We start from the raw sequence: 20724 nt of genomic DNA on the forward strand, positions 1-20724 counted from the left end.
ACCACAGCAAAGATTTTAGTGTCTATGCCACGATAGACATGGATGTCTATCCCAATGGAGGCTTTTAAGCCATGTGTTAGGTAGGAAGTGGAGCCAGTGCTCCCAAACAACTTTTCAAAGAAGTTGGCTGTGATGGAGAAGAGCTAGCTCATTAGATATAAATGAAGGATCAACAAGTAAGTCTATTTCTATGTATCTATCCTAAGGAATGATCAGGAACACTGACAAATATTATGCACAAAAATGCTCATCACGGTGGTATTTATAAAGGTGGAAAACTAAAACTTAATTGTCCAGCATCAGAGAAATAGCTTAAAAATTCATGCTACATCGATGCTATAAAAGCATTAAAAATGTTTGTGAAGAATTTTTAATTGCACAGAGAAATGGCTGAGGAGGAAGATCCAAAATAAATTACTCTAATTATGTAAAAATACATATAGAAAAGACTAGAAGGAAATGTGCCCAAAATATTAACAGCGGTAGCCTGACCACTGAATTTTTCCTAATTTCTTCATATCTTCTTTTAATTTCCGATTGCCCTACAAGTATTTGTAGTTACATAAACACAAGAATGATTTTTTAAAATAAGCCTGATGGATAGTACCAATTTGGAAATTGTATTTTTTTATTATTTTTTAAGGTTTATTTATTTGAGAGAGAGAGAGAGAGATCAGGGGAATGGGCTGAGGGAGACCAGAGAGAGAATCCTCCAGCAGACTCCCTGCTGTGCATGGACCCTAACTTGGGACTCAATCCCTGAGATTATGACCTGAGCTGAAATCAAAAGTTGAACACTCAACCAACTGAGTCAGCCAGGCCCCTGGAATTTTAAAGAAAACACTTTGCTCTACTTCTACATCCCGACACATCTAAAATTTCAAAACTGGAAAATTCTTATGAGGTACAGTTAGGATGACATTTTTTTTATGGAGGTATAATTAACATACATTAAATTAGCTTCAGGTGCACAACAAAATGATTCAATATTTGGATACACTGCAAAACGATCAGTCTAATAAGTCTAGTCAGTGTCTATCACCACAGTTACAGAATTTTTTTGCTTGTGATGAGAACTTTTAAGATCTACTCCCTTAACGTTTCAGATATGTAATACAGTATCATTAACTATAGTTGCTGTCCCTGACATCCCCAGGACTTATTTAATATTTTGTTAAACTGTAAGTTTGTTGTCTTTTGGCCACCTTCAGCCATTTTGTCCATCCTTCATTCCCAAGGATGAATATTTTTTATTATTCAGCATTATTATACTTATTCTGATACTTTCTTCTCCTTTTTTCTACAGCTTGCCTAATTCAGAGTTGCTCAAGGAGTACACAAATTTTCATTACTATTATTCACACAAATAGGGGGCAGGCCTCTTACAGTGTTGTCTCCTTGGTTAAGGTGAAAGGAAAAACAGGCCCTTAAGAAAGCCAATTCTCTGTTGACTCTGAGATGAAATGTTTCTGAAAGTGATTCAGGAAACTCCCATTTTGTTCCTATTATCTGTCAACATACTAGTTAACATACCAGTTACACTACAAAAGAAAAAAAATCTGACAAGTTGACTCATCTACATACTGTATAAAACATGCATTTTAAAATCTTTGCAAGAGATCTATAAACTATTAAATTGGCCATGCATGACACCAGAAACTAAGATTTTTTTCCTCCTCCTCCCTCAATAACTTTATATAGTATTTATATATATATATATATATATATATATATATATATATATATATGATGTGATATTATCCTTCATAAAGAAAAGTAAGCTAAAATTCAATGCACTCCCAATCACACATGCTAATACAGAAATTTACTGCATGGGGGCACCTGAGTGGCTCAGTGACTGAGCTTCTTTCTGCCTTTGGCTCAAGGTCGTGACCCTGGGGGTCCTGGGATGGAGTCCTGCCTTAGGCTCCCATTGCAGAGCCTGCTTCTCCCTCTGCCTGTGTCTCTGCCTTTCTCTCTGTATCTCTCATGAATAAATAAATAAAATCTTAAAAAAAAAAAAAGAAAGAAATCTTCTGTATGAAAAAGTGTTGTTTATTTGGCTTTGGAAAACACAGTACGACCATTTGATAATGGATTCTATCATAATACTCTCTACTTAAACCAATGGACAGAACTCACTTAGAAGCAAAGCCATGATCAAAGGCTTTTTAAAAAACTTGCTTGTTTTGGGGGGACCTGGCTGGTTCTGTCTCTTGAGCGCCTGCCTTTTGCTTGGGTCATGATCTCAGGGTCCAGCCATGAGTCAGGCTTCTTGCTCCCTGTAGGGAGCCTGATGTGGGACTCGGTCCCAGGACCCCAGGATCTCGACCTAAGCCAAAGGCAGATGCTCAACTACTGAGCCACCCACCCAGGTGCCCCCAAACTTGCTTGTTTTCATTTGTAAGCCATTTTTGGAGTCATGGGGACCCAAGGAAGGGATGGGGGGCAGCACTACATCCCAGGCCTGAATAGCTAAAGCTATTCCAGGAATAGCTTGGTGTAGCTAAAACTGTGTTTTCCAAAATGTATGTTGTGGCCCTTTTGAGGGTTACAAAATCAATTTAGTGCATGGGATCAGTGTTTTGAATAGGCAAGCATTTTTTTTAAATAAAAGAATGTATGCATCACACTTAAGAAGGTTAAGTGTTGTTCCAAGGAACTTTAAGTTCGGGTATAGATACACATAAAGTGTGTGTATGCCCTGGGTTGAGATACAACTTTCTCTTACTGTGGGCCTCAAGCAAAAATCTTTAAAAGCAACAGCTTCAAGGGTAGGTCTACTGAATAAGGCTTCTTTGTGATAAATACCAATTAGGATTCTTGCCAAGTTAGCGATAAACTGGATAGTTCCAATTAATGAAACACTCTAATTCAACTCCCATAGATGGTTAAACTGACAGGCATTTCCTGAGATGTACTCAATAAGAATATTTTAAAGTACATTTATCTGTAATCTGTACTGTGTATTTTCTCAAACTGGATTATTTTTCTTGCTCCATGATGCTGGAAGATGTAGGGCTGGGATAAGGATGGGAGTTGCAATTATTAAAACATCAGGTAGCCGGTACTATTTGGGGGCAGGGGGCAGGGAGGAATCAGATTATTCATTAGCTGTAATGGTGAGAAAAAAACAGCTAGTACTTTCCTTCTCCCAGCCCCTGCCTCCAGCACTTGTCTGTATAAACCACCCATCTGCTTTTAGATGAGCCCTGTCCAAGAGAAATTTCTGCAATAATGAAAACGTTCTGTGTCTGGCTGTCCAATATGATGGCCACTGGCCACATGGGGCTACTGAGTACTTGAAATATGGCTAGTGCACATCCGGAGCTGAATTTTTAATTAATTTAAACCTAAATAGTGCTTATTATACTAAGTGAAATGAACCAATCACACCAAAGCAAATACTGTATAATCTCACCTGTAGGAGGCTCCTGGAGTAGTCAATTCATACATAGAGACAGGAAGTGGAAAGGTGGCTGCCAGCGGCTGGGAGGAGGGGGCCTGGGGAGTTGTTTAAGGGGGAATGGGGAGGCGGATACAGTTTCAGCTTTGCAGGCCAAAAAAGTTCTGGAGATCGGTTGCACAAGGCAAGTACACTTAACACGACTAAACTGTGCACTTAAAAAGTGATGTTAGGATGATAAATCTATGTTATGTAGATTTTACCAAAAAATCTTTTAATTCTACAGCCACATATGGCTAGAGGCGGTGGTACCGCAACCCCACAGCATTAGGGCGGGTGCCGCCGCTGGGGTGAAGTCCCCCAAGCTGGTCCTAACCACCACTGTCCTCCCTAGCAGACTTTCAGGAGTCACGGCTCCTCGTGGGGACAAGATGCTGGAGCGCCCCTGGGGTCCCCCGCACGGGGGCTGCACCTCACCCCCTGGCTGTGCAGGCGTGCAGGGCTGGGGCACTGCAGCCCTGTAGCTAGGAGACCACTCGCAGAATGTCTAGACAGGAGGGAGGAAGCCGCAAGCGAGAACCGGTCTTTGTCCTGAGTCCTGGAAGCTGTTATTGAAGTGCATGAATGGTCAGGCCCGGCTGGGTGGGGGCTTAACTGCCCTGCCCTTTTATGTCAGGGAAACTCCAGAGTGTCCCTCATCTGTCACCTGACCCAGCAAGAGGAAAGCCTTAAACTGCCTGAGAGGAAGAAAAGGACCATCTCTACAAGCTATAGGCTTATTAACTGTCTCACAAGGGATGGTGACAAAGTGCCTTTACTTGCACACAAAATGCAAGCCAGAGGTCCAGCAAGGCTTCCTGGCTCTGCAAGCTCCAGCTTTACTGAGAGGGCTGGGTGAGCTGAAATCCAGTGTCTGTGAATCACCAACTTCCAGAAAAGCCAAGAAGACATTATTTTATTGCATTATTTTATTTATTGATAAGTTCCTTTAATTATTGATATTCCTGCCGAAGTGAAAACAGAACAAATGAAAGTCACTTATGAATTGGTTTCTTTGTCATGTGCCTATTGGTGGAATAGTAAGGAATCAATAGAGTGTTTGGGAAAGGAATTGTCTCACTTGGAACTGGATGTAAATGCTAACCAGAACCAACGAAAGGCTCATCAAGCCATGCCTCAAAGAAGGAAAATCCTACTGTTTTGTTGAAAGCTCAGGATAGTAGAGCATCAGGCTTTGGAAGTCCACAGCCAGGGAACTGCAGTTTCTAATACTCAATGCCTTGAACGAGGAACTATTTAACGGAAGAAAGACCACATAGGGCAGTAAGTGAGCAAGCAGGCTGTGGAGTCAAAGTAGGTTGGAATCTCAGAGCCCTGCCACGTTTCCACGACAGGATAATGACAGGGCTGTGGAGAGGCTAAAATGAGTTGAAGCCTTGCAAATACTTACAAAATGCTCAGAATGCCATCTGGGACACAGTGAGGACTCAGTCCTCAGGAGCATGAGGAAAGGTACGCAAGGAGGGGGGTTCCTTTGTCAGGGTCTGATCTGTTCAGACTTCAGAAACTGGCTTTTTCCCTTGAAGTATCTAAACGCTCTGTGACTTCTTGAAGATCTGGTCTGTTGTCACTTGATGTCTTGGCCTTTTCTCTAATTTCAGGGGCAACACCTTCCTGGAACAGTTAATTGCCCCAGTCATCAGCCCCAACCTTCAGGTGATGTACCTCTGTGCAGCATGAGGTGGGAAGGGGGTGGCAGGCTTGGTTCAGGGTGTTGTCCTAGGTCATGTTTTTTAAAATCTGAATTGGCAGCTGACATTTTTAAATCTAAAGATTTTTCATAGATATTCAGTGAATATTCATAGATATTCACTTGACTTCTGAAAACTCAAAACATCTGGCAACACTGGGTGCACATTCCTGCATGAGATCAAGACAGGAAGGAGCTGAGCAGGGGCTCTTCCCCACATTCCCCTACACCCTCTGACACTGAGGACAATATAGTGGCACCTAGCATCATCCTAGGGCTGGTGCTTTTTTTCTTTCTTTTTTCAATGTTGAGTCAATTGTACTCATTTACATTGCCTACTTGGCCCTGTAGCCCAGTGTATACAGAGGCAAGAGAATGATAGGCTTCAAGACAAGCAGACCTTTGTTCATATCTGACTCTACCCACCAACTGTAAGACACAGGCAGGTCATGAACTCTCTGCACCAGAGTTTCCACATGTGAAAATGGAACTAATCCCCCAAGCACACCATAGCACTTGCATTTATATGAGAGCATGTGGAAAACCAGGTCCTATGGCTGTATACAGTGGACAACCAATAAATGTTTACTTTCCTCTTTCTTACTCACTGGTGATGGTTTGCCACCATTACACCAATCCCTCCTATGGCTCCTTCACCCTTTCTCACCAACAGTTTACACCTGGCACAGCAGACACATGGTCCAAAGTGTAACTAAAATGCCCATAAAGAATCAAACTGGAGTGATAGTGCCTCCAGATCTTAACTATCAGTTTACAGAGAATGCAGATGACACCATCGGGAGGCAATGAGGAAAGCCTAGACTAGGAGAAATTATAGGGTAAATCTGATTTCTTCAACAACAACAAGAACTGAAAGGAAAAAGAGATTAAGAGACAAAGTTACTTCAGAGATACATCAGCACTGAATGGAATTTATTTGGATCCTGATTTAAATAAACGATATAAAAACTTTATAAAACATTTGGAGAAATGTGAATACTGATTGAATATTTGAAGACATTAAGGAATTCTTGTTTTAGATATTATGCCATTGTGGTTATGTCTGAAAAAGAGCCCATATCTTTTAGAGATACATACTGGAATATTTCCATGTGAAAAGATATTCTGAAAGTAATCCAGGGTAGAAAGAAAGGGTGACAGTTCAGATGAGACAAGGTTGGCTATGTAATAAAGACGGCTGAGGTTGGGTAATGGGCGTGCAGTGGTTTACTATACTGTTCTCTTTACTTTGGTATATGCTTATAATTTTCTATAATAAATAACATTTTAAAGCAAAGCGCATGGATGGCTCAGTTGGTTAAGTAACCAACTCTTCATTTTGGCTCAGGTCCTGATCTGAGGGTTGTGAGATTGGGCCCTGAGTTGGGCTCTACTCAGCAGGGTGTCTGTGAGAGATTCTCTCCCTCTCCCTGTTCCCCTCGCCCTGACAGCACATGTACTTTCTCTCTCTTCCTCTAAACTTAAAAAATAAATCCTTAAAAAAAAAAAAAGCAGAGCACATGAGGAGATGTTCAAAATTCCTTTGAGGCTAGAAATAGCATTGAACTGATCTAATAATACAAGGAATGTTTTCTTCGAGTTATACTTGTAACTTGTCTAGGGCTCAGATACCTCTTTGAGGAAGGATTATTGGGGCAGGAGGATGAAGAGAGACCTTAGTTTGTCTTGTATGTTTATGCAATGGGGGAAACTTCCTCAAGTTTCAAAATGCCTGTCTCTCTGATCATCAGACTCTAAGTCCCATGAAGGCAAGAACTCTTACATAAGTCCTGTTTCCCTGGCATCTAGCACACAGACTGGCACATAATAAGACCTCAATAAATGTTTGTTGAATAAATAAAGGGGAAGGAACATATCTATTTTACCTTTAAAGAGAGAAAAAGAGCAGGAAAATCTAATTTTGCCAAGGTGTTCCCATGCTGTGGTTTAATTCATGGTATTTATATTTGATCATGCATCAAAATCATCTGGGGAGTTCCTTAAAATGGCAGATTCCTAGACACACCCTCCTTGTTGATTCCATTCAGTAGATGTAGGCTGAGATCACAGGAAGGCTATTTCTAACAAATGCCCAGGTGATTCTGATGCAGCCAGTTCAGACTGGTGTGCAATACCCAGGAGTGCAGGTTGTTTAACCTCTTTGCTCCTCAAAAGCATTATTCATTTTTTCTGCCTGGCTGTTTGTGGAAACATTCAGCACACATATAACAATACAATAACTGCCCCTCCAAGGCATCCCCCAGCCTCAAAGGCCATCAACTTTCTGCTTCTCGTTTCCCAAATTTATTTTTAAGAAACCATTTAATTTTAATTGACTGTTGCTGAATTCAGCAACAGCTTGGCAGCAATACTCTCTGCTGAAGGTGGGTGAAACCCATCTCTGGTTGACTTGAGAGAGCAGGGTTTTCTTTTCCCTAGTAGGACAAGTTGAAGTGTAGGAGCCTATGCTTTCTTGGTCTCTAGACTTAACACAGGAAAATGAGGGTACATGATAATCAGGAAGATATGAATTGTTAATGGTTATTTCAATGTTTTGCATTTTTTACCACTTTAAAGAAATGAAGTTTCATCCAACTCTTTAAAAATGCCTTTAAAAAAAAAGCGTTCATTTAACAGATGCAAGATTGGCAACTATCATGACTTCTCTACCTTGGATAGAAAGTGAGAATATGAGTCAGAAAAGAAGAGTTAAATATCATTTCAAGTAGCTGAATATTTCTAAACCAGCAAGACAGTTAAGAAATATCCTCTGCATGCTTTTTTCTTAATGATTGAAATGACCACAAACTTGTTTGTTATTCATTTCAAAAATACTGCAATAAATGTTACTAGCTGAAGAAATGAGTGCCTATTTAAAATTATAAAACCAGGGTACCTGGGTAGCTCAGTCAGTTGAGGGTCCAACTCTTGGTTTCGGATCAGGTCATGATCTCAGGGTCATGAGATCCAGCCCCACATTGGGCTCCACCCTGGGTATAGAGTCTGCTTGAGATTCTTTTTCTCAGAGTGCCTGCGTGGTGCAGCCAGTTGGGCACTGGACTCTTGGTTTCACCTCAGGTCGTGATCTCAGGGTTGTGGGATCAGGCCCCAAGTTGGGATCTGCAATGGGCATGGAAACTCTCTCTCCCTCTGCCTCTCCCACCCACCCTGTTCTCACTCTCTCTCAAAATAAATAAATAAATCTCTAAAAAAAGATTCTCGGGCAGCCCTGGTGGCACAGCGGTTTAGCGCCGCCTGTAGCCCAGGGCATGATCCTGGAGTCCTAGGATCAAGTCCAGCGTCGGGCTCCCTGCATGGAGCCTGCTTCTCCCCCTGCCTGTGTCTCTGCACCTCTCTCTCTCACTCTGTATCTCTCATGAGTAAATATAATATTAAAAAATAAAAAAATAAAAAATAAATTAAAAAAGATTCTCTCCCTTTGCCCTCCACACCCCTGCTCATGCACACAAATACTCGCTCTCTCAAAAAAAAATTTTTAAATAAATAAATTAAATTAAATAACTAAAATTTCAGGTAATTAACAACTATTCAACTTCATCATAACCCCTAATAATTTAATGGGCCACTGCTGCTTCATTCACTTCCTCAAAAATACAGCCATTTAGATGGTAAGAATAAAAAAAAACAAAACAAACACATAATATGTAATTGGCTATCTATACATATCATGGAAAGCTGGAAAATATATAAATACACAGAATCAAGCTGGTGAAATGAAAAGAGGTCACACAAATTAAATATAGTATCATTCAAATTATGTATTACCTAAATAGATAATGCAAAAAGATCATAAGGAAATGCAACAAAATTTTTAAGAGTCATAGTATCTCTGGGTTGTAGAATCACAATTTCTTAACCTCCATGTATTCGGGCATTTTCAAATTTCCCACAGGAAAGTACAGAATTTGTAATGAGAATATTTTTTAAAAAAATAAAATTAAGAGTTGCAATCATAATCTATTTCTAACTCATTTCAGGTAATAAATATGGTCTTACAACAAGGTAGAGACCCGGGAATTGGGGTGAACCATATAACTCAGTCAGGGCAAATGAACTCATTTTACCTTTGGGAAAAATCTGATTCTGCCTTATTTGCAATAAATGGTCACAATGAGAAATATGAATAAAGCAAAACGTCTAACTGAATGATTCATGTGACAAACTAATAACTAAGGGAATGTAGAGCTTTCTAGATATAGTCAAATGGAATGTTGTCCGTTAATCTGCATTTATTCACAGGATAAGTGGCGAAAGGTCACATCACAAAAGTATTCTTCAAATCACTCCAGAACTTCTCTATAATGCAAAATATTCTAATATGATGTTTTCCAACTTATAAATGTCAAAAGAATTTCACGGAAACCTCCACGTAAGAGTCATTATAGTTGGATGGGAAATACATAATGAATATATGTTATGAATTTGGTAACCCTTCCAATGGATTTGTATATATTAAATGGCAAGGCAATCCTTATATATTTGAAAAACAGTAGTGTAAATATATATGGCTCATGTGAATTCAAGGACCATCTGCAAAAATCCCACCACACCCAGGAGTCTGTCCATCACTCTGGGGTATTTAAAATACGGTATCACTTACAAGAAAACTCAGGCCGCAAGATTGGTGACTATTATGATTCCTCTGCCTTGGATAGAAAGTGAGAATCTGAGTCAAAAAAAAAATAAGAGCCCTTTGAGGGATTTCAGAGTGAAGGAAAGCAGAGAGGGGCACCTGGGTGGCTCATGTTTGAACGTCTGCCTTTGACTCAAGTCGTGATCCCAGGGTCCTGGGATTGAGTCCCACATCAGACTCCCTGCGAGGAGTCTGCTTCTCCCTCTGCCTATGTCCCTACCTCTCTGTGTCTCTCATAAATAAATAAATTAAAATCTTTTTAAAAAAAAAAAAGGAAGAGGAGAAATTAGTTGAATGGCATCCATTTCTCATGGATATGACAATTTTTTTTTAATTTTAGGAAAGAGGCAAGATTAATTTCCCACTCAAGCTTGCCAAATTAGAAAAATATAGTCACCTCCAGTTCATTGTAAGGAAGATGTTTTCTTCCTTCCATGTATTCATGGCAGGTTGGAAGACGTTTTCCATCTTTCATAGTAACATAAAAAACAAGTGACTTGCATCACATTAATGATATAAGTTAGACTGTGCAGTTAAATTAATCCCTCTGGTACAGCTCCTCTACTTACCAAATTCTTCATTTATACAGTGAGCCTTGATGTCCATTCACCATGAACTACTACGGGGATTAACCGAGGTAATACAATAGAGAAACATTCAAGGTTTGCTCCTTTAATTTGCTTAAAAAACAAAGTTCTTGAAGCATAATGGTAATGGAGATGAAGAAGAAGAATGTGTTTGAGATAGGCAGGTGTGTGGTTAGCTGCCAAAAGCATTCTCTGTGAGAAAGATCTAGAAGCTACTAAGCAAACCACATCTAGGATCCTTTCATTTCCTTCTGTTCTCATTTCTGACATTGCTGCCATTGTGTCCACTAATTTGGCAAGGTTGCTTTTAATTACGACCTTCCTATTCCCACCATCTGTTTTCTTCTTCCATCTAAATAATGCATTGTCTATTCTGGTCTTTCCCCATTAATGTGATTTGATATGTACCTGTTAACTCTGCAAACTGGGATTTCAAAAACTCTTCTCAGTCATTCTTAAAATGATTTACACTGTGCCTGTGAAAAATTGGCTAAATATTCATTTCCTACAGAAGGAAAAAAAGTAGTAAGATTTAAATCTTGCTGGTAACCAGAGAATTACTTTATCACATCTAGCAAAATTTGACCTAAAAACTACATTGTAAATACCCATTAATGCCAGAGCTATTTGCTGTGTTTTACTATTAGAAAATATATCCCATTTTACTATCAACAGAAACTTGTGTTCATATATGGGAATATATGCATGTATATATGTATATACATATATATGTATACACATACATTTATGTAAATATAAGTATATACAAAAAAAAAAGAGAAAAGAACCTTAAAGGATTTATGGATTAATATCTAACTGAGGGACACCTGGGTGGCTCAGTGGTTGAACGCGCCTGCCTTTAGCTCAGGGTGTGATCCTGAAATCCCAGAATCAAGTCCCACATCAGGCTCCCTCCCTGCAGGAAGTCTGCTTCTCCCTCTGCCTATGTCTCTGCCACTCTCTCTGTGTCTCTCATGAATAAATAAAATCTTAAAAAAAAATATATATATATATATATATATATATAAAATGAGAATTGGCATGCAGGTAAGGATGGGATACAGAGATAGAAGCTTTAAATTTTACTTTACCTAGTTATGTCATTTTAAATTTATAGCAAGCTCACATTACTTTACTGGGTTTTTAATTATTTAAAAAATCTGATTCCTTTAGTGTTTAAGAAAGATATTTCATTTAATTCTTTCAGGTCACTAGGGCACTTCTAAGTGCAATTTAAAAATACACTAAGGTTTTACTTTGAGAGGAGAAAAAGATATTCAGAAGAGCCTCTGATCACTACATTATTTAATCAGAATTTTTAAGAAGTCAGATGAATTACCAATTTGTATTTTGAGCCCCTAGCCACCTGCAAGCACCTTGTTCAACCCAAGGGAAAAACAGAACTAAAACGAGATTTTCAAGGTCTTTATCACCTAGAAGAGGTGCTCATGAACACAGCGGAGAGAGAAGGGCAGCAACCCAACTTATAATAATGACTAGAAATGCTTATAGGAGCTTTCTAAGATATGTAACTCACTTCAGGGGAGTATATTAAGCCCTGGGAGAGTTAGACTAAATATATAACTATTAAGAACAGAAGAAGGAACATTAACCTTCTCAAGTTCCCTCTCTGTTTCAAGTGAGGCTCAAGCTGGTCAGCCCTTAGCACCTTCCCCTCCCAGGCACCCTGACTGAGTAACCTGACATTCCATCCAGTTCAGTTCACCCACCATCCCAGGCTGGGCTGATGATGTGGGAAGCTTCTAAAGGAGGGTGCGATTAATGCCTACATCACTCTTGCCTTCTTGGATGACAGGTTGCTCCCTTGTCCCAAAGGGAATGGGACATGTGATCTTAGGCATCCCTTCTACTACAAGAGCTTTGTAATCATCCTTATGGATTGCTGAGAAGATTGTTCCATATGAGGCCCAGCCTGGGAGTACGGATGACAGTGAGGGTAGAAGGGACACAGAATGATGGAAAAGGATCTGCCTATTCCTGGTACAGGGCAGGAACAAAGTGCTCAAGGGTTGTGGCCAATCTACCTCAGAGACAGAGCAAGTACATATCCTACTTCACCCCTGGTAACTGCCTTTTACATTTCTTAGCTCTTCCATTCATTTGTTTCCTAAGTTCAGCTGAACTCTTTAAAAATTTGGCAAAGGGCAGCCCAGGTGGCTCAGCGGTTTAGCGCTGCCTTCAGCCCAGGGCATGATCCCAGAGACCCAGGACTGAGTCCCACATCTGGCTCTCTGCATGGATCCTGCTTCTCCCTCTGCCTATGTCTCTGCCTCTCTCTCTCTCTCTCTCTCTCTCATGAATAAATTTTTAAAATATTTTTAAAAAATAAAATAAAAATTTGGCCTCTTGAAATATTTCCAGGGCCTCTCTGGACCTATGATCTAAACATGATACTGATTTATAGATTCATTTGACAGAAATAACTAAAATAATCAAAATCACAAAATCTTACATTATTCCATGTAATAATGTAAAATGCATAAAATCTTACAATCATATATTACTATTACTATTATTGAGAGTATAAAGCATTCACTATGTGCTTAGTAACATGCTAAGCAATATATATAGATATATATAATATATAAATAAATAACACACAATAATCACATCACAAAGGTAATACTATCCCCCTCCCTTTTTTTTTTTTTTTTTTAAGATTTTATTCATTTATTTGAGAGAGAGAGTGCTCACAAGGCAGGAGGAGGGGTGGAGGAAGAGGAAGAAGCAGACTCCAGGCTGAGCATGAGGACCCTGAGATCATGACCTGAGTGAAGTCAGACACTTAACTGTCTGAGCCACCCAGGCATCCCTTATTTTCTCCTTTTTAAAGATGAGAAAATTGAGATCAACAGCGGTTAAGTCTTGCCCAGAGTCATATAATAAGAAAGTAGTAGAGGAAGAACCCAGACTCCAAAATGCCCTAACCACCCTGACTCTACCTTGCCATCCAAAGGCAGGAAATGTCTCTGTTGGCATGAGATTCTAAACCCATTAGTCAAGTTTTACAGTTTTCTTTACAGGGCTTCTTCCCATTTTCTGACAAGTTTACTAGAGAGAGATGTACAAATTCTCAATGAAAAAAATTATAAGGCTTATGGGGACCTAGGAGAAGATCTGAAGGGCAGGGAGAGATGCCTGTGCTTTGCTGTAAAGATCCGAAGCTATATGGAGGTGTCAGTCTTCCCTACATTAATCCATGGGGTCACTAGGCAGCAATCAATCTTGGATACAACCTGATAAAAAATGATCCTGAAGCTCATCTAGAAAGGATTTGGGAGAAGCCAAGAAGTTTCATAAATGAAAACTAATGAGGAAAGACTTGCCCATGGTATTAAACCATGTTATGAAGTTTCAGTAATTATAACAGTTTAATACTCATGCAAGAACAGACAGATTAACAGAGCCGACACTACTGAAATATACCCATATATTATAGGAAATTAGGGTATGATGAAGGTTGAATTTGAAACCAAGGTGAGGAGCGCCTGGGTGGCTCAGCGGTTTAGCGCCTGCCTTCAGCCCAGGGCGTGATCCTGGAGTCCCGGGATCAAGTCCCACGTCAGGCTCCCTGCATGGAGCCTGCTTTTCCCTCTGCCTACATCTCTGCTTCTCTCTTTATGTGTGTCTCTCATGAATAAATTTAAAAAAAGAAACCAAGGTGAAAGGACACCTTTATTGTATTAAACAATATATGTTGTTGGGATAATTAACTATTTAGGATGGGGAGAAGAGGGGAGGAATCTGTGCAGATCTCCAACTCATTCCTAATCTCCTCCCAAAATATTATTACTCAAAAATTTAAATTTTTAAAACACATATTGGTAGAACCAGAAGAAGGCTGGTCTTTTGGTTGTTGTAGTCCTCCTATGCACACATGTAGAAGTAAAAGTTATCTCGGTGTGTAGTGTTGTAATAAAGTAATTTAAATTCTAATAAATCCCTGTATTTTAATATGCCATATCTCATCCCATGGAAACCACCTAGCTAGTTGGTGGACAGCCCTTGTTCGTCTCATTTTAAAAAGAAGGTGACTGAGAAGCATCTGAACGAATGACTTGCTCAAGGTCACACCTCTAATTAGAGGCAGAACCAGAGCTAGAACTCTGAATGAGATCTGTTCATCTCATTTCAATGTGCTAGATATGTTTGTGAAACCAGACATCTCAGACTCGGAAGTTACTTTCCAGTGTGATTTACAGTTGTGTCCATGCTACCTTTCCACCATCTGGGTTCCTGTCCCACCACCACAACCCCTGCCAACCACAATTCCATAGATTCCAAATCTTGGATCCCCACACACTGTTTTTTCTACTTCAGGAGTCTCATAACTCAGCAGGCCCAGCACACTCCATGCTCATGCTCTCCGATTACCAAGGGTCCCTGAGCACGCACTCCTGGTGGTCCTTCTCCATCCACTCTGTCTCCATCTAGCTTCTATACACACCCAGTTCTGTGAACAGTACCACACATCCTAACCAACCTCCATTTCTGTTAATGATCTAGACCAACACAGTGTAATGAAAAACAGATGGAAACCACATAATATATTTTTATGTTTTCAAATAGAGCTACCCTACAACCCAGCAATTGCACTGCTGGGGATTAACCCCAAAGATACAGATGCAGTGAAAAACTGAGATACTTGCACCCCAATGTTTATAGCAGCAATGTCCACAATAGCCAAACTGTGGAAGGAGCCTCAGTGTCCATCAAAAGATGAATGGATAAAGAAGATGTGGTCTCTATATACAGTGGAATATTCCTCAGCCATTAGAAACGATGAATACCCACCATTTGCTTCAACGTGGATGGAACTGGAGGGTATTATGCTGAGTGAAGTAAGTCAATCAGAGAAGGACCAACATTATATGGTCTCATTCATTCGGGGAATATAAATAACAGTGAAAGAGATCAAGGGGAAAGGAGATAAAAATGAGTGGGAAATATCAGAGAAGCTGACAGAGCATGAGAGACTCCGAACTCTGGGAAATGAACAAGGGGTAGTGGAAGGGGAGGTGAGCGGGGGGATGGGGTGACTGGGTGACGGACACTGAGGGGGGCACTTGACAGGATGTGCACTAGGTGTTATGCTATATGTTGGTAAATTGAACTCCAATAAAAAATATATAAAAAAATAATAATAATTTTATGTTTTCTAGGAGCCACACCTAAAAAAAAGAAACTGGTGAAACTATTGTTAATAACATATTTTATTTAAACTGAATATATCTCAAATATTAAATATATAATCAATACACAATTAATGAGATATTTTAAATTCTTTTCATATAAATATTTAAATGTGGTGTGTAGTTCACACATCTCAGTTCAGACTATCCACATTTCAAGTGCTCAATAGCCACACGTGGCTACTGGCTATTGAATCAGCACAGACCTAGGCTCTCATTCATTCCTAAGGACTGGTTATTGCTGGATAAAGAGATCTTGAAGACTTTTTAAAAATAACTTTGGCTTATTGTTCCCCAACAAACACAAATTGCACATGGTTAAGTATTTCCCAAATTCGTGATTTTAAATATCCTTGGCATATCAGGGGAATTTAAGTGAATGAATATTCACGTTCACACTCTAAGGCAACTTATCCTTTTTTAAACAGCATACATGGTATCATCATCTGTCTGCACTTGCATATAATCATCCATACCTAGCTCCTATCTGCTTCACCACTGCAAATTATTCTCCTTGTTCCCTGCAATCCATGCACCTTCTCCTTCTGCAGATATGGAATGCCCACAAGAGATATTTTGTATCCTCACCACCTCCTTGCAAATACTAACCCATGCACACTTTCCACCTTGACTTTAGTAGATCTGTGGTTACTGGTATATGACCAAGAGAATTCAAGTTCAAATTCTAGAAAGAGCCTCAAAGAGCTGCTTCAAAGTTATTTTAAACTAGGCCCATTGTTTACCTTTTACTTAAAATTAGACATATTCAAAAGCTATTACACATCCTACTTTGGTTTCTTTTAAAAAATGAAGTTGACCTAATGATTCTCCACAAACGCGAGCCACCCATTTTTAAATCATAGAATGTGTTTATCTTAAAGAATATAAGTAAAATTACATTTTTGGTGCTTAAATATAGAGGCAGTCTAGTCACTGGAAAATGTGTACATGAGGTACACAGAGCTTAAGAATTTAAATGGTTTTGAATTTGAAAACTAAGATGTAGCCACTTACTTTAAATACCCATAGATTTTTAAATTCATGTTACAGTTTGCTTTTGAATTGCTCTGTTTGCCATTCTAATAATGACAGGTTTGTCCCCTTAATCCAGGCTGTAAAAAGGTGGCATGTGGAACCCTGACCTGGGCAGTTACGAGACCTGGACTTCAATTCTCACTGCCAGTTGCCAATCAGCTATATGACCTTGGGTGCAGCCCAATCACCCTGCTGGATTCAACTTCCTGGGCTGAAAAAAGAGGATTGACAGCAGAGTGCTCTCCAGGCTGCTTCCAGCTCGCCATTCCTGACCATAGCACTAATCATCCTCTATTTCATTATCCCTGGAACACTTGCCTCCTCATGCATCTCCTCTTTCCTAAATGAGAAGATGGCTGGCAGCACAGCCATGAAACCGGGGGAAAAAAAAAAATCCTAAAATGAGTCACCTTTCAAGAATTTATCATTCTCTGATGCCTGGATGCTTGATCATGGAGCTGTACAGTTCTTCCAATGAAACTTGCTCTAAGAACCTGGTATTTGTCATGTACTGTCCTTGGGTGATGTTTACAACTAGACGCTTAAGTCTTTTAAGAGCCACTTGCAGGTATAAAATAAACAGAAGTTTTGTATCAAACAGACAAAAGCAGCCACATAAATCGTCTTTAGCGGAGCCTGGAGAAAATCAGATCAAAATCACAGAAAATTTTAATTAGGTCTTTCAGCTTTCAAGAAGTTGGAGAAGATAATTATAGCACTCCAAACTTCCCACTTCACCTCCCCATGACCCTGCTGCGCCCTAAAACCTAGCCTGCTGCAAGAATCCCTTCCTACCCCTTAGGACCAGCTGCAGCCACACTCCGGAGCCTTCCCTGCGGCTATTTCTTCACCAAGGCCTAAGTCAGGGGGCAGCTGACGTTAGCTGTGGTCTCTAGGCTTCTGCCTGGCCTGATTTTTCATGCTGCCATTTTGAATTAACATAGGTTTCCTCTGCACCCCGTGGCATCTTCTGGTCAGGCCTGGAACACGGCTGGGGCACACGCACACGCGCGCACACACGCACACCCCACCGGGAAGCTGGACACAAGTGTAATTCAAGACCATCACGGGTCAGAATTGAACAGCACATCCAGAAAGCTCTACCAAGTCAGTTTCGAGTCACTGCGATGACGGCTTCCTCGGACGCACTTGCATTTAATGTCCATTTGAAACCCCTAAATCCGAGTTCTTGTCAATTCTCTGAAAGTTCGAGCGTCCCTCCGGTTTTGCAGACCACACTCGTCTCAGACCTCGGCAGTGATGCTGCCAAGTAACGGGCGTCCGGACAGACCAGCGAACCGAGTGAAGTGCATGATCACAGCAGAAAGGCATGAGTGCCCGAGTGCCGTTCGCCAGGACGTGTCCGGGCGCCACCGCGAACCCCGCCACCCCCGCTCCCAAGAACCTCCCCAAGTGTGGCTGGGAGGGGGGGGGGCTGTTGGGTCAACTCCCGCAGCCCGCATAGACGAGACGGCTACAGCCCGTGCGTTTGCCCTTAAGGGGAGGGCAGTCCCTGGCCCCGATGCCCGGGCGCAGGGCCAGGTCAAGGACAGCGGGCCCCACCAGGCAGCCGTGTTCGCGCCCCCCGGGCGGCAGGTGCGCTACCTCCCGGGAAGGTGCCGGGCCCACTCCAGCGCTGCCCCCACCGAGAGAGCTGCGAACCCCAGGAGCAGCCCGAGGGGTGGAGGGGTGGAGGAGTGATGGAGGGGTGTGGGGATGGAGAGGTGGCGGGGTGGAAGGAGTGGAGGGGGTGGAGAGGGTGGAGGGGGTGGAGGGGTGGGGGGATGCAGGGGTGATGGAGGGGTGAGGGGATGGAGAGGTGGATGGGTGGAAGGAGTGGAGGGAGTGGAGGGGTGGGGGGAAGGAGGGGGTGGAGGATGGAGAGTGAAGGGGTGGAAGGAGTGGAAGGGGTGGAGAGGGTGGAGGGGGTGAGGGATGGGGGAATGGAGAGGTGGAGGGGTGGGGGGAAGGAGGGGTGGGGGATGGAAGGGTGGGGGGTGTAGGGGTGCTGGAGGGGTGGAGGAGTGGGGGGTGGACGGGAGATGGAGGGGTGGAGGATGGAGGGGGTGTAGGAGTGATGGAGGGGTGGGGGGATGGCGGGGGTGGAGGGGTGATGGAGGTGGTGAGGGAAAGGAGGGGTGGAAGGGTGGAGGGGTGGAGGGGGTGGGGGGCACAGGCACACACCCCAGCGGGGCAGCAACTTGGCTACCAGGAAAAGGAAAACGCAGGAAAAGCACCCAGAGGTCAGGGCATAGGACGGGGTTGGGCGCACAGCGGGGGCGCAGGCTCAAAGCAGGCGGCAGTGCCCGCGCCCCGGGGTGGGGCGTCCCCGTCCTGCGCCACCCCCACCCCCACCCCCACCCCGCCAACCTCGGGTCATCCCCAAGCCGGGCCGGGGCCGCCTCTCCCCCGGGCCCCCAGAGCCCGCAGCCTGCCCCAGCCCCCATCTGCCCGCGGGCCGGGAGCGACGGGCTTGGCAACGAGGCACGGCGGCCGGCGATGGCGGACGCGGGGAGAGGCCGGGAGAGGCGGCTGCGGACGCGGTGCGCCCCGGCCGTGCGCCCCAGCCGTGCGCTCGGGCCGTGCCTGCGGCTCACCTGCGGGGCGGCGGGCTCCGGCGGGCTCTGCGGGGCGGATGCTGCGGCCGCCGAGGGTGCGCGCGGCGGCGGCGGCGATCACTGCGGCCACATCGGGGGCTGCGGCTGCAGTGGCGGAGGCGGCCGTCGGGCGCTTCCCCCTCCCCAGGCTCGGGCGCCCGGGCCGCCGCCCCCCGCTCACAGCTGGCGCGGCTCACGTGACCGCGGGCCCACCCCCGCCTCCCCCACCCGGGCCCGGGCCGCGCCGCACCGGCTGCAGCGCCGCGCTCGGCCCGGGAGGGGAGGGCCCTGGGAGCCCGCGGCGGCCGCGAGGGCGACTGTCGCCGCAGAAAGTGGCTCCCTCTTGGCTCGATTTTTAGTTCTCGGCCACGGCCCGGGTGGCGGCTTTCTCGGAAGGGAGAACTTGGACTTCACGGAGCCAGGCCCCCGTTCGTCCCCGCGCACTCCCGACCTCCGCGGCGGGGTTGCTACGTGATGGCCTCGGCGCCCCGGCACAATTTGCACAATTTGCCCGCGGAGAAGCGTGTCTTGCACTTTGTCGACTCACGGGGTCCAAGGCGACTCCTTGCTTTTAAAGGTGCCGCCCCGCGAGAGCCTGCGCTGGGGACTTGGACGTGGGAGCCCAAAGAGGTCAAGTAACTCGCCCAAGGTCACACAGCACATAGCAAAGCCAACATCCCATACCTGGGTTAATAAATCCACAGACAGGTGACAGGTGTGTTGATGCTGGCGTCAAGGTCATTGGCCAGACATGACCATCGTCTTTCACCAGATCACAGGCTCTACCTTTTATAAATTCACCAACTCAAAGGATATGAAGAGATAGTTCACAACAAAAACGCAATACCACTCAGGCACATGAAAAAGATATTCATGCTCACTTAACTGCAAATCAACTATGCAAGGTAGCATTTTCCATCTATCAGATTAGCAAAATATAAAAAAAAAAAAAAGTTTTTATAACCTCCACAAGGGACAGTTTTGCAGTATGTCCCCAGAAAACAAATACATACATAGTCTTGGATCCAAGGATTCCATTTCTGTAATTTATCCTACCATACACTGATAGAGGTGTGAAAGGATAGGAGTCAAGGTCATATCCATTGATATATTATTTGTGCTAGCGAAGACTGGAAGCAATTGTCCATCAATAAAGGACTGTGAAATATATTACAGCACATCAATACAATGGAATGCTATCCAGCTATAAAAATTTTTAAATGGGAAGATCTATCTCTGTGTACTGATATGAAAGATTTCCAACATATACTACGGGAGGTGAGGGGACAGGCCCATATGCTGAATATTGTGTGTGTTCTCATTTGTGGGGGAGAAATATGCCTGTACTCATATTAGCAAATGCATGGAACATCTTTGGAAGAATACAGAAGAAACAGTAATATGAGATGCCATCAGGAAGGAGAATTGGGTGACAAAATACAGGGGAGGGAAGGGGACTTTTTTTGCATGTCTTTTGTGCTT

The 20724-nt window shown here is 43.1% G+C and overlaps 1 protein-coding gene across 1 annotated transcript in view; it reads right to left on the reverse strand.

Moving 5' to 3' along the window:
• Positions 1-19355, reverse strand: part of SCRN1 (secernin 1) — a 62584-nt gene extending 43229 nt beyond the window's left edge. Inside the window, exon 1 of the mRNA XM_038557218.1 lies at positions 19243-19355. The gene's annotated coding sequence lies outside the window, so the exon portion shown is untranslated. The remainder of the gene's footprint in view (positions 1-19242) is intronic.
• Positions 19356-20724: the final 1369 nt, after the last annotated feature.

The sequence above is a fragment of the Canis lupus genome, chromosome 14 (assembly GCF_011100685.1).
Source record: "Canis lupus familiaris isolate Mischka breed German Shepherd chromosome 14, alternate assembly UU_Cfam_GSD_1.0, whole genome shotgun sequence".
Classification (NCBI taxonomy): Eukaryota; Metazoa; Chordata; class Mammalia; order Carnivora; family Canidae; genus Canis; species Canis lupus.